At 58.1% G+C, this 8,900-nt stretch overlaps 2 long non-coding RNA genes across 2 annotated transcripts in view; one reads left to right on the forward strand and one right to left on the reverse strand.

Annotated features, from left to right (window-relative positions):
• Positions 1-1,296: 1,296 nt before the first annotated feature.
• Positions 1,297-8,900, reverse strand: part of LOC125618997 — an 18,731-nt gene continuing 11,127 nt past the window's right edge. Inside the window, exons 2-4 of the long non-coding RNA XR_007350462.1 lie at positions 6,260-6,325; positions 4,563-5,486; positions 1,297-3,468 (exon numbers count right to left, since the gene is read on the reverse strand). This is a non-coding gene — a long non-coding RNA (uncharacterized LOC125618997). The remainder of the gene's footprint in view (positions 3,469-4,562; positions 5,487-6,259; positions 6,326-8,900) is intronic.
• LOC125618998 overlaps positions 5,971-8,900 on the forward strand; it is a 5,612-nt gene continuing 2,682 nt past the window's right edge. The window contains exon 1 of the long non-coding RNA XR_007350463.1: positions 5,971-6,633. This is a non-coding gene — a long non-coding RNA (uncharacterized LOC125618998). The remainder of the gene's footprint in view (positions 6,634-8,900) is intronic.

The raw sequence follows: 8,900 nt of genomic DNA on the forward strand, positions 1-8,900 counted from the left end.
TGGATGGATGGGTGGGTGGATTGGTGAATAGATAGATTGATGGGGAGATGGGCTGAGAAACAAATGGGTGGGTGGGTGGGTGGATGGAGTAATTCAGAAATGAGAACAAAATCAGATAAGACCCCCCATTTAGGAGAGTTTCAAGATGTAGCACATACATACATCGCAAATCTACACTGTCTAGCATCTTCCCCAAGATATTTAAAGATGGAATAACTGGATAAAGTAACAAATTAACACATAAGTGAGTGAATGAAGCAAAACCTAAAGTTAAATCAAAACCCAATGAGTGAGACAGAAACAGAAATATGACCTACAGCGAGTCAGACAGACCTGGACACGCATACCCAGGCGTGGGCGTGCGCCCACACACGCACACACACATACAGGATGACTCACTCCATCTCGGGGAGGGCCACACCTGTGAGGGCTCAGAGGGAGAATGAAGAGGGAGCCCCATTGGGCAAGGCAGGGAGGCAGGCGGAGGGAGGAGGCAAGTGCTTGGTCACCAATCAGATTCATGCGTGGGATCCACAAGAATTTACTGAGCACCTACTGTGTGAATGACCAAGTGACAGCAGGGAGCAGAGTCAGCCCCCGCTCTTCTGGAACTGGCCTCCCAGCATAGAAGACAGAAAACAGGGTCCGTCAGCTACTGAAGCCAATTCTGAGCTGGAGAAGAACTGAGAGGTGGTGAGACAGAGCCCGGGGAGGGCAAGGCCCACTTCGGAGGGGATGACCAGCGCCTGAGCTGAAAGACAGGAGGCCGGAGGGAGCCCTGAGAGTCTTGCAGTCTGAGGAACGACGAGGGCTAAACCCCCAAGACTGGAAGGCGCCTGGCAGGTTTGGGGGACAGCATGAAGGCCGGGGGCTGGACCCTGGTGAGGGAGAGGGAGAGAGCTCAGGAGATGAAGCAGGAGATGCGATCGGGTCGGAGCACGTCAGATTCCCGGGGCACAGAACTGGGGTTCTATGATCAGGAGGTGGCACGATCTGATTTAAAGACCCTTCTGGTCCGAGAGGGTGGATGAATTAGGAACAGGGTTAGAAGCAGGGAGGCCAGGAAGGAGGCTGAGCTAGTCCCAGGAAAGCCATGGGCACTCACTGAATTCCCCAAACTCAGTGGAACACCCCGTGGGGCCGAGGCAAGGCACAGGGAGGTCTCACTCCCCAGCCCAAGGATCCCAGCGGGAGGAGCAGGCGTCAGGGATGCAGGATGCGGGCACAGCAGGTGCCTGAGGGACATCCCCTGGAAGCATTCCCTGGATCACAAAGCTCAGAGGCCCAGCACGAAGATGAGGCAGGAGAGAAAAACTCAAGAATCTTCATTGTGTGAGCAGTCACTGAGCCTGTGGGCAGAGAGGGGCTGGAGGGAGACACCAGGAGGGCTAAGACAGGGTCCTGGGAAGGAGGGATGGGCCCTGCCTTCTGCTGGGTGGCAGGTGTGCCAGGCACTGCGTGAGGGAAGCTGGGGACAGGGGACATGGTCAGGCTCGGAGGATGGAAGTCAAGGGCTCATCTGGAGCATGTTAAATTTGAACGGCCCATTGCTAGGTCCCCCATAAGCTTATGCATTAGACAATGCCAGAATGACAGGCTTAACCTGATAAATGGATTACTCAACTGATATGGATGAACTGGGCAGTGACTGGGGGCAGGTAGGGCATGACTGGAGGAAAGAGGTCACGGGAGATGTGCCTTTGGGGTTTACATTTTGTCCCTGATGGGCAGAGCTCCCTGTCTCTTTCTCTCTCTCTCTTCTTCTTCCTGATCGGCATGTTCTGAGCTGGTTTCGTCCACCAAGCCTTCCGCCATGATGTCCTGGGCCCAGAGCGATGGAGTCAGATGTCTAGGGACCGAGACCTCTGAAACCATGAGTCCCAAATAAAATTTTCCTCCTGTAAAATTGTTCTTGTCTGATCTTCCGGTCACAGTGGTGAAAGGCTGACGTAAACACTCCTTCACGTCCACGTGCAAATGTCCAGAGGACAGTTGGACACAAAGTCTAGGGGTCAGGCCTAGCTGGAAGCCACCCATGCAAAACTTGCTGGGTTTCAAGTCACAGGACTGGTCAATCAAGAGTCCCAAGAAAGAAAAGGCAGAGATAGACAGAAAGGACAGGCAGACTGAGCCTCCGACTCTCTCAACAACACCTGGAAGAGATTCTTCAGCTTTCCTTTCGGCCATGATGGAAAGACATGGGGAGACATGAAGAGGGCTACCCTGGGAACCGAGAACACTGAAACGCTTCAGAATGTCCACATATGACGAGGACCACAGAGTGAAGCATCCATTAGCTGGTCCAATGGTGCACGCCCATGGTCCTAGCTACTCGGAGACTGAGGCAGGAGGATCCCAAGTTCAAGGCCCAGCCTGGCAACTTAGTGGGACCCGGTCTCAAAATAAAAAAATAAAAGGAGGACTGGGGATGTAGCTCCGTGGGAGAGCACCCCTGGGTTCAACCCCCAGTACTGCAAAAAAAGGAAAAAAAAAAAAAAAACTCCTTTCAGTGTGCACCGTGGAGGTCACCGAGCCTTGACGGGTAGGGAGTCTGCGTAGAGGACGCAGGTGGAGGGAGAAATGGTGCTGCGGGGGCAGGGGCAAGTCTCCCAGGCTTTTCTGCGTAGCTGGAAGAGAAACAGAGTCAGGAGGAAACTTCCTCCAAGATGGGAGAGATCTGCACCCTCGCTGCAAAGATCCAAGACTTTCTCCCAGTGTAGCCATCCTTCAGAACGTCCTGCAGACAGGAGTGGGTGGGAGGGAAGCAGAGAGGAGAGGAGGAGGAGGCCCCCCGCCGGCCACCATTCATCCGTTCAACAAGTCCCTAATAACGCTTCCCATTTAATCTCTAATAACAGCCCAGCCGGAACAGCTTTTCAAGATTGGACTAATCCTGAGACTCCCCACGAGGAGCATGTTGTCACCAGCTTCGTTTACAGTTTACAGACTTTGGAAGGTTACAGGTGTCTGAGCAAGAGTGGAGGGTGAGGGTGGAGGAGGAGCTGGGGTTGCCCCCCCACGGCGGCGGGAGAGTCCACAGGAGTGGGGGGGGGGGCAGGAGCAGGAGGAGGACGTGACTGGGGTTCTGGCTGCAGCCCCAGGGGGCGGTGACACTCAGTGCCAATGAGGACAGGAGAACCGGGGGCTACAGAGCCTGGGGCTGGGCTGGAGGCAATGGAGAGGAGCCTGAGGTCTTCATCCCTGAGGTCTCATAGCACTTAGAGAGCAGCTGCCCAGTGAGGAGGCTCAGGATGGGGCCCAGGGGCCCATGGCAGGGCAAGAAATGCAGAAAAGAAAGAGACTCGTCAGCCCTTTACACTGCCCTGGAGAAAGGCTGAACAATCTATTCCGTATCATAAGCCCCATAGATTCCTGGAGGCAAACGGTCTGGGTTCACTTCCCACCTCCCCTACTTACTTGCTGTGTGACCTGGGACAAGTCATTTAACCTCTCTGAGCTGCGGTTTCCCTGCCTATAAAACAGAGACAGTAATAGTCTTCATGACCATCGCAGACACCCATAAGGCACTTGGGACGTTTCTGGCATGTAGTAAGCCCTGTGTAAGAATTAGTCATCCTCACGGCTGTGATGTCTTGCTCTGCCCTCAGCACCTGCTGCCTTTAGAAAGGCCAGGGCCTCTGAGATTCACTTTACAGGCCCCACTGTGGAAGAGCCCAGAGAGGGAGCCGCTTACTGACGGGATCCGAGAGGCTAAGGCAAGGAGGGGCCATGTGAACTGGGCCTTGAAGGATGCCGAGGAGTGTCCAGGTGGAACAGACGATTTATTTATCCATCCAGCCACTCTCCAGGGTCCCTGAGTGCCTGCCTCTGCCCAGACCTGGGCTGGATGTGAGGCCCAGTCTCCAGAAAGAACCCGTGCCCACCCAGCCCCTGCCCTGCCCCTCTGGCCCTCCACGGGTTCCCTCTGGAGGCTACGTCTAGGTGAGCCGCCTCCTTCCCTCCTCCCCAGCTGCACCCGGCCCCTCTGTACCACCTTCTTCACTTGCCGCTGCACTCTACCCACACTCTACCGCTGTGACAGGACCACTCCCTGTCCACGGCCCTGGCCAGCTCCCGTGCCCCTGACATCAAGCCCAGAGTCCCTCGCGGCTGCTGCATCTTGTCCTGACGTTGGCCCAGGCTCCCCTCTCAGAGCACAGGGCACACCCCTCCTCTGGCCTCTCCCCAGCTATGTCACCTACACCACGCCCTGACTGTCTCCTTCTGTGTCCCCGAGTCTCTCTGAGCACCCTGACTCACCCCATAGCTCCACCCCGATCCTCGCCCCGTCTCCGCCTCTTTCCAGGACGCCCCTGCCCTCTGGGGGTCTCCATCTCTGCCTCCCTCTCCTCCCAGCACCTGAGGCCATTTGCCAGGCGCCGCAGCTGGCCTGCTCCCGGTGCGGCCCCTCAGGGTCCCCTGCGAGCCCCAGTCTGTGTCGGCCGGGTCTGCCCAGCAAGGGTCTTTCTCTCCCACCCCTGGAACCTGTGGCTTCTCTTCTCACTGCAGGTCTCTGGAGTCGATTCACTGTCCCTCCACCCATGGTCAGTCCTGCTGCTCACCTGTGTGCGGGGGCTCCTGTGTCCACGCGGCCTCCACCTGTCCCTCCCTCGGCCTGCCCAGCCAGGTCTGTGCACAAGTCGCTTTGAGTGGCCCATTCGGGGGCTGGGGAGGTGCTGGGGACGTGGCCACAGACACTTGAGCCTCATCTGTGAGGTTATACAGTGAAAAGAGCCACCGCCCAGCCAGAGCCGCGTCCAGGCTCGCGCCACACACCAGGCCCCCCTCTGAGTCCTGCATGTGCCTGCTCCAATCTCACCGTGGCCAGTGAGAGAGGCGCCATCCAGACAGCAGGGAACTGAGGCCCCCCCGGCAACGCCCCTCCTGTGCGACCACAGCTGGGCTGGGGGCCGAGAGGGGGCAGAGCTGGGTCACTGTAGGCTGAGACGTCATGACAGCACGAGACCCTCACAGTCACCCTTCCCTCTGATCACTGTCCCTCCCACACCACCACCCACCACCCCATGGCTCCCACTGAGGTCTGGAAACCTCCAAGACTACGCCAGGGTTGGGAGGGCACCAACAGAGACCAGGCCAGGATAAGGGGAAAGAGAGGACAGGGACTTCAGGGAGGTGTTCTGGGGACAGAGTGGCAGGAAGCAGTGCTGCTCAAGCCTAGGGGGCGGAAGACAGAGGTCAGGCAGGGCCCCAGGTGCCTCAGCCCTCAGGGGCCAGGGACAGGGGTCCATGAGGGTGGAGAGCCCCACTGGGGTGGGGGGAGATGGGCCTAGAGCGAAGCCACTGAGACCAGCGTGGGGGAGGGGAGACACACAGGGCCACCCAGCTGCAGGGCCAGCACCTGTGCACGCCTGTGCATGGGGAGTGTCTTCCTGTGAGCCGAGGCGGTTAGTCTCAAAGCGCTTATTGTTCACTTTGCAGGTGAAGACGGCTCCGGGAACGCTCCGGGAACGTCGTTTGCCTAAGGACTGTGGCAAGATTTGAGCCACGGGCTTGTCTACTGTGTCAGGGTGAGAGGCCGAGGCGCAGGGACAGTCAGACATGCAGGGACCAAGTCCAGCTTCCCAAAGGGGCAGGCGGGGTCCAGACTGCCCCACTCCTGCCCCCCACGAGCCTCGAACCTGGAACCTTCCAGCAGCCCGGGGTGAGGCAAGTGTGAAGCCCCTCCACCCAGGACCTGGTCCCCTGTCCACCCCCAGCTCCCAGCCCACAGGGAAGCACTGCAGAGCCCCGTCCTGTGTACCCCGGGGGGCCGTGCCCTCCACCCCAGCCCCAGCGCCCTTATCCTCTTGTCTGTCCCTAAGAACTGAGAACAAAGGTGGGACAGCACAAGGGACTGGGGGACTTAAGCCCATGTCCCTGGGTCCAGAGGGAGGGGCGGGAGAGAGAGGGGAGGGAGGAGGGGTCTTTCTTCCCCTCCAGTTATTTCTTTCTGCTCAGGATCTCTGTTCAGCCCCCCAGTTCACACAGCCCGGGGAGAGGGATGTCGGATGGACAGAGCTTTCAGACAAAGCCCGTCAGACAGGCTGACAAGATGCACGGGGCAGCCCAAGCAGGGTCCCCAAGTGCTGTTGAGGAATGAATAAGCGAGAAGAGAGTGAAATGGAATCCACAAAGGCGCCCATGGAGAAAGGAGAGATGCACAGATACAAAAAGAGATGGTGCCCAGTTCCCAATGTCCCCGTCCCCGCGGCCCCTTTCTCTGCGTCTGGGAGGTGGGATTGCAGGGATTTTATCTTACATTCCTCTGCACATGCATCTGGGCCTTCTCGGCCTGCTCTGCAGCCAACGTGTCCTCCATGGGAAGCTGCAGGAAAACAATAAGTGTCATTTCTAAGAGAACGAAATTGTCCACGCAGGGAACAACGCCCAGCCGGCTGCAGAGGAGCGCCCGACACACTCACTCCGCCACGCAGCTCCTTTCTTTAGGCTCCAGCATGAGCAGGGACAGGGGATTCCAGAAATCTCCAAGGGAGAAAAGGAAAGAGGAGAGAGGATAAGCGGACCGAGGGCTAGAGACCCACCGACGCTTCCCCCGCAGGGCCGGGCCTGGCGTCAGCAAGGACACCGCTGGGCTCCCCACCCGGCGGCGACGGCACTTTTCTTATTACAGAGGTAATAAAGCTTCCTGAGCCAGAGCCAACAACTTGGGGGAAATGACGCTCTGTTTTTTGAATGAGCAGAACTTATGAATGGGAGTGCCCCTTGGAGAGCAGAGAGGCGACACAGGGGGGACACGCGGCAGCAGGAAGCATGTGGGGGACACGCGTGTGCACACGGGGGCGAGGCAAAGGCAAGGTGGCAATTCAAAGGCTGCAGGGACAGGGAGGCGGGAAGGGCAGGCAAACAGGCCGACAGCGACCAAGAAGCCAGGCATGGCTTCAGAGTGAGACCTGAACAAATCGAGAGTGACCCATGGAGGCGGGCGGAGCCTCAGGTGAGAGCAGGGCCCAAGAGCCCAGAGAGGCGCCAAGGAGACCAGAGAGAGAGGACAGAGACGGGGACAGAGACTCCCCAAGAGAAGCAGAGAGGGCAGCGAGGAGCCCAGGCAGGAGCAGGGGCAAGCACAGGTGGAGGCCCAGGGTGCACACCACTGAGGGTCCACCCAGCACGACCTAAGGGGCCCCTCCTTTGGGGAAAAGCGACTCTTGGGGACATCTATTGTTTTCTGTGTGCTTCTCTGTATTTTCTAAGCGTTCATGAAGATGGATGCCTTGCTTTTAGAATCAAGAAAACCCACGTGCCTGGAAAGGAAAGAGAAGAGAAAGAAAAATGGTGCAGGGTGAAGGGAGATGAGGCTACAGAGGAGGCCGTCAGACAGACAGACAGACAGACACACACACACACACACATACACACGAGCAGAGAGGACACTTGCAAGGGAGAGCAGCAAAGAAGGTGGGAGGCGGTAGACAGGCCCTGAACCCCAGATTCCAACATGCCCACTCTCACTCAGGAGGTGGGGGTGCGCTTATTTTTATGTACGTATTTATTTATTTATTTATTTATATTTATTTTTATGTGGTGCTGAGGATCGAACCCAGTGCCTCACGTGTGTGGGGCAAGTGCTCTGCCCTGAGCCACAGCTCTAACCCCGGGGAGAGGGGATGCGATTATTAATCACTTGTTGTATGCAGGCTCTGGGTTAGGTTGAGGGCTCGGCCTGCTCCCTAGGAGGCTTCCTCAATCCGGGTGTCAAATCGGGGCTGAACCGGAGGCCCAGACAGGGCAGGGCTCTCCGTGAGGAAAGTCCCAGAGCCAGAGCACAAAGTGGGGGTCCTGGGGGCCACAGGAGGGTGGAGAGGGAAGCGGGATGTGGGGAGGGGGGCTGTTTGCCAGGCAGAGGACAAAGGCCTGGAGGAGCAGGTGCACATGTGACAGGGAGGAGACAAAGAAATACACAGGCAGACGGGGAGAGGACCGGCAGGGACCGGCAGGGCTGAGAGGGAGCCCGTGCACCTGGAAGGTGCCCTCTTCCCTGCACGGAGCGGGGGAGGGGCGGGGAGCTGACAGCTGAGGCCGGTGGATTCGGGGTGGGCTTGTTACTGAACCCCAGCAAGAGCAGAGACAGGGAGACCTCTGAAGAAGTTAACCACCTCCTTCTGGGGAGGAACAGAGTGACCTGATGCTGGAGGTGGCCTGGGGAGGGACACAGGGGATGGAGAGGTGCTTACAGGACCCTCTGGGCACCTTCCTGGGGTGGCACACACACAGGCACACACAGACCCGGCACAGGTAACCAGGGAGTGACAGGATCTCCAGCTTGGGAGCCAGGGACAGTGTCTCAGGGTAGGTGTAGCCTAGCATTGCAGGATATGGGGGTGACGTGAGGATCCCCCAGCATGGCACCCCACAAGTAGGTGAACCAGAGCCTGGGAAGGCCATAGGTGAGGAGACCCCAGGACAGGCCCCCAGGAGCCCCAGCAGGTTAGGGGCCGGCGGAGGAGGGGAAGGAGGCCTCTGAGATACCAGACTCACAGGCACACATACAGGTATACACGGGTACACACACGGGTACACACACGGGCACAACACACAGGCACACACACGGGCACACACACAGGTGCACACACTCAGGCACACACACAGGTACACACACTCAGGCACACACACAGAGGGGCAGGGAGGCCTGGAAGAGAGAGAAGGCAAACCTGAGGTGGGGAGGGAGCAGGGAAGTAAGTGGCACGAGACAGAGTCAGACATGGCACCTCTGGAAAAACTGAGAAGGAAGGAGAGAGGCCAAGAGAAAGAGAAAGAAGAGTGGGGGGAGCAGAGAGAGAGAGAGAGAGAGAGCACGGGCACGTGAGCCACAGTCAGAGAGCAAAAGGAAGAGAGGGAACGAGGGTCAGAGACAGTGCAGGGGGATAGGGAGAGGGGCTCCT

Source organism: Marmota marmota, unplaced genomic scaffold (assembly GCF_001458135.2).
Source record: "Marmota marmota marmota unplaced genomic scaffold, marMar, whole genome shotgun sequence".
NCBI lineage: Eukaryota > Metazoa > Chordata > Mammalia > Rodentia > Sciuridae > Marmota > Marmota marmota.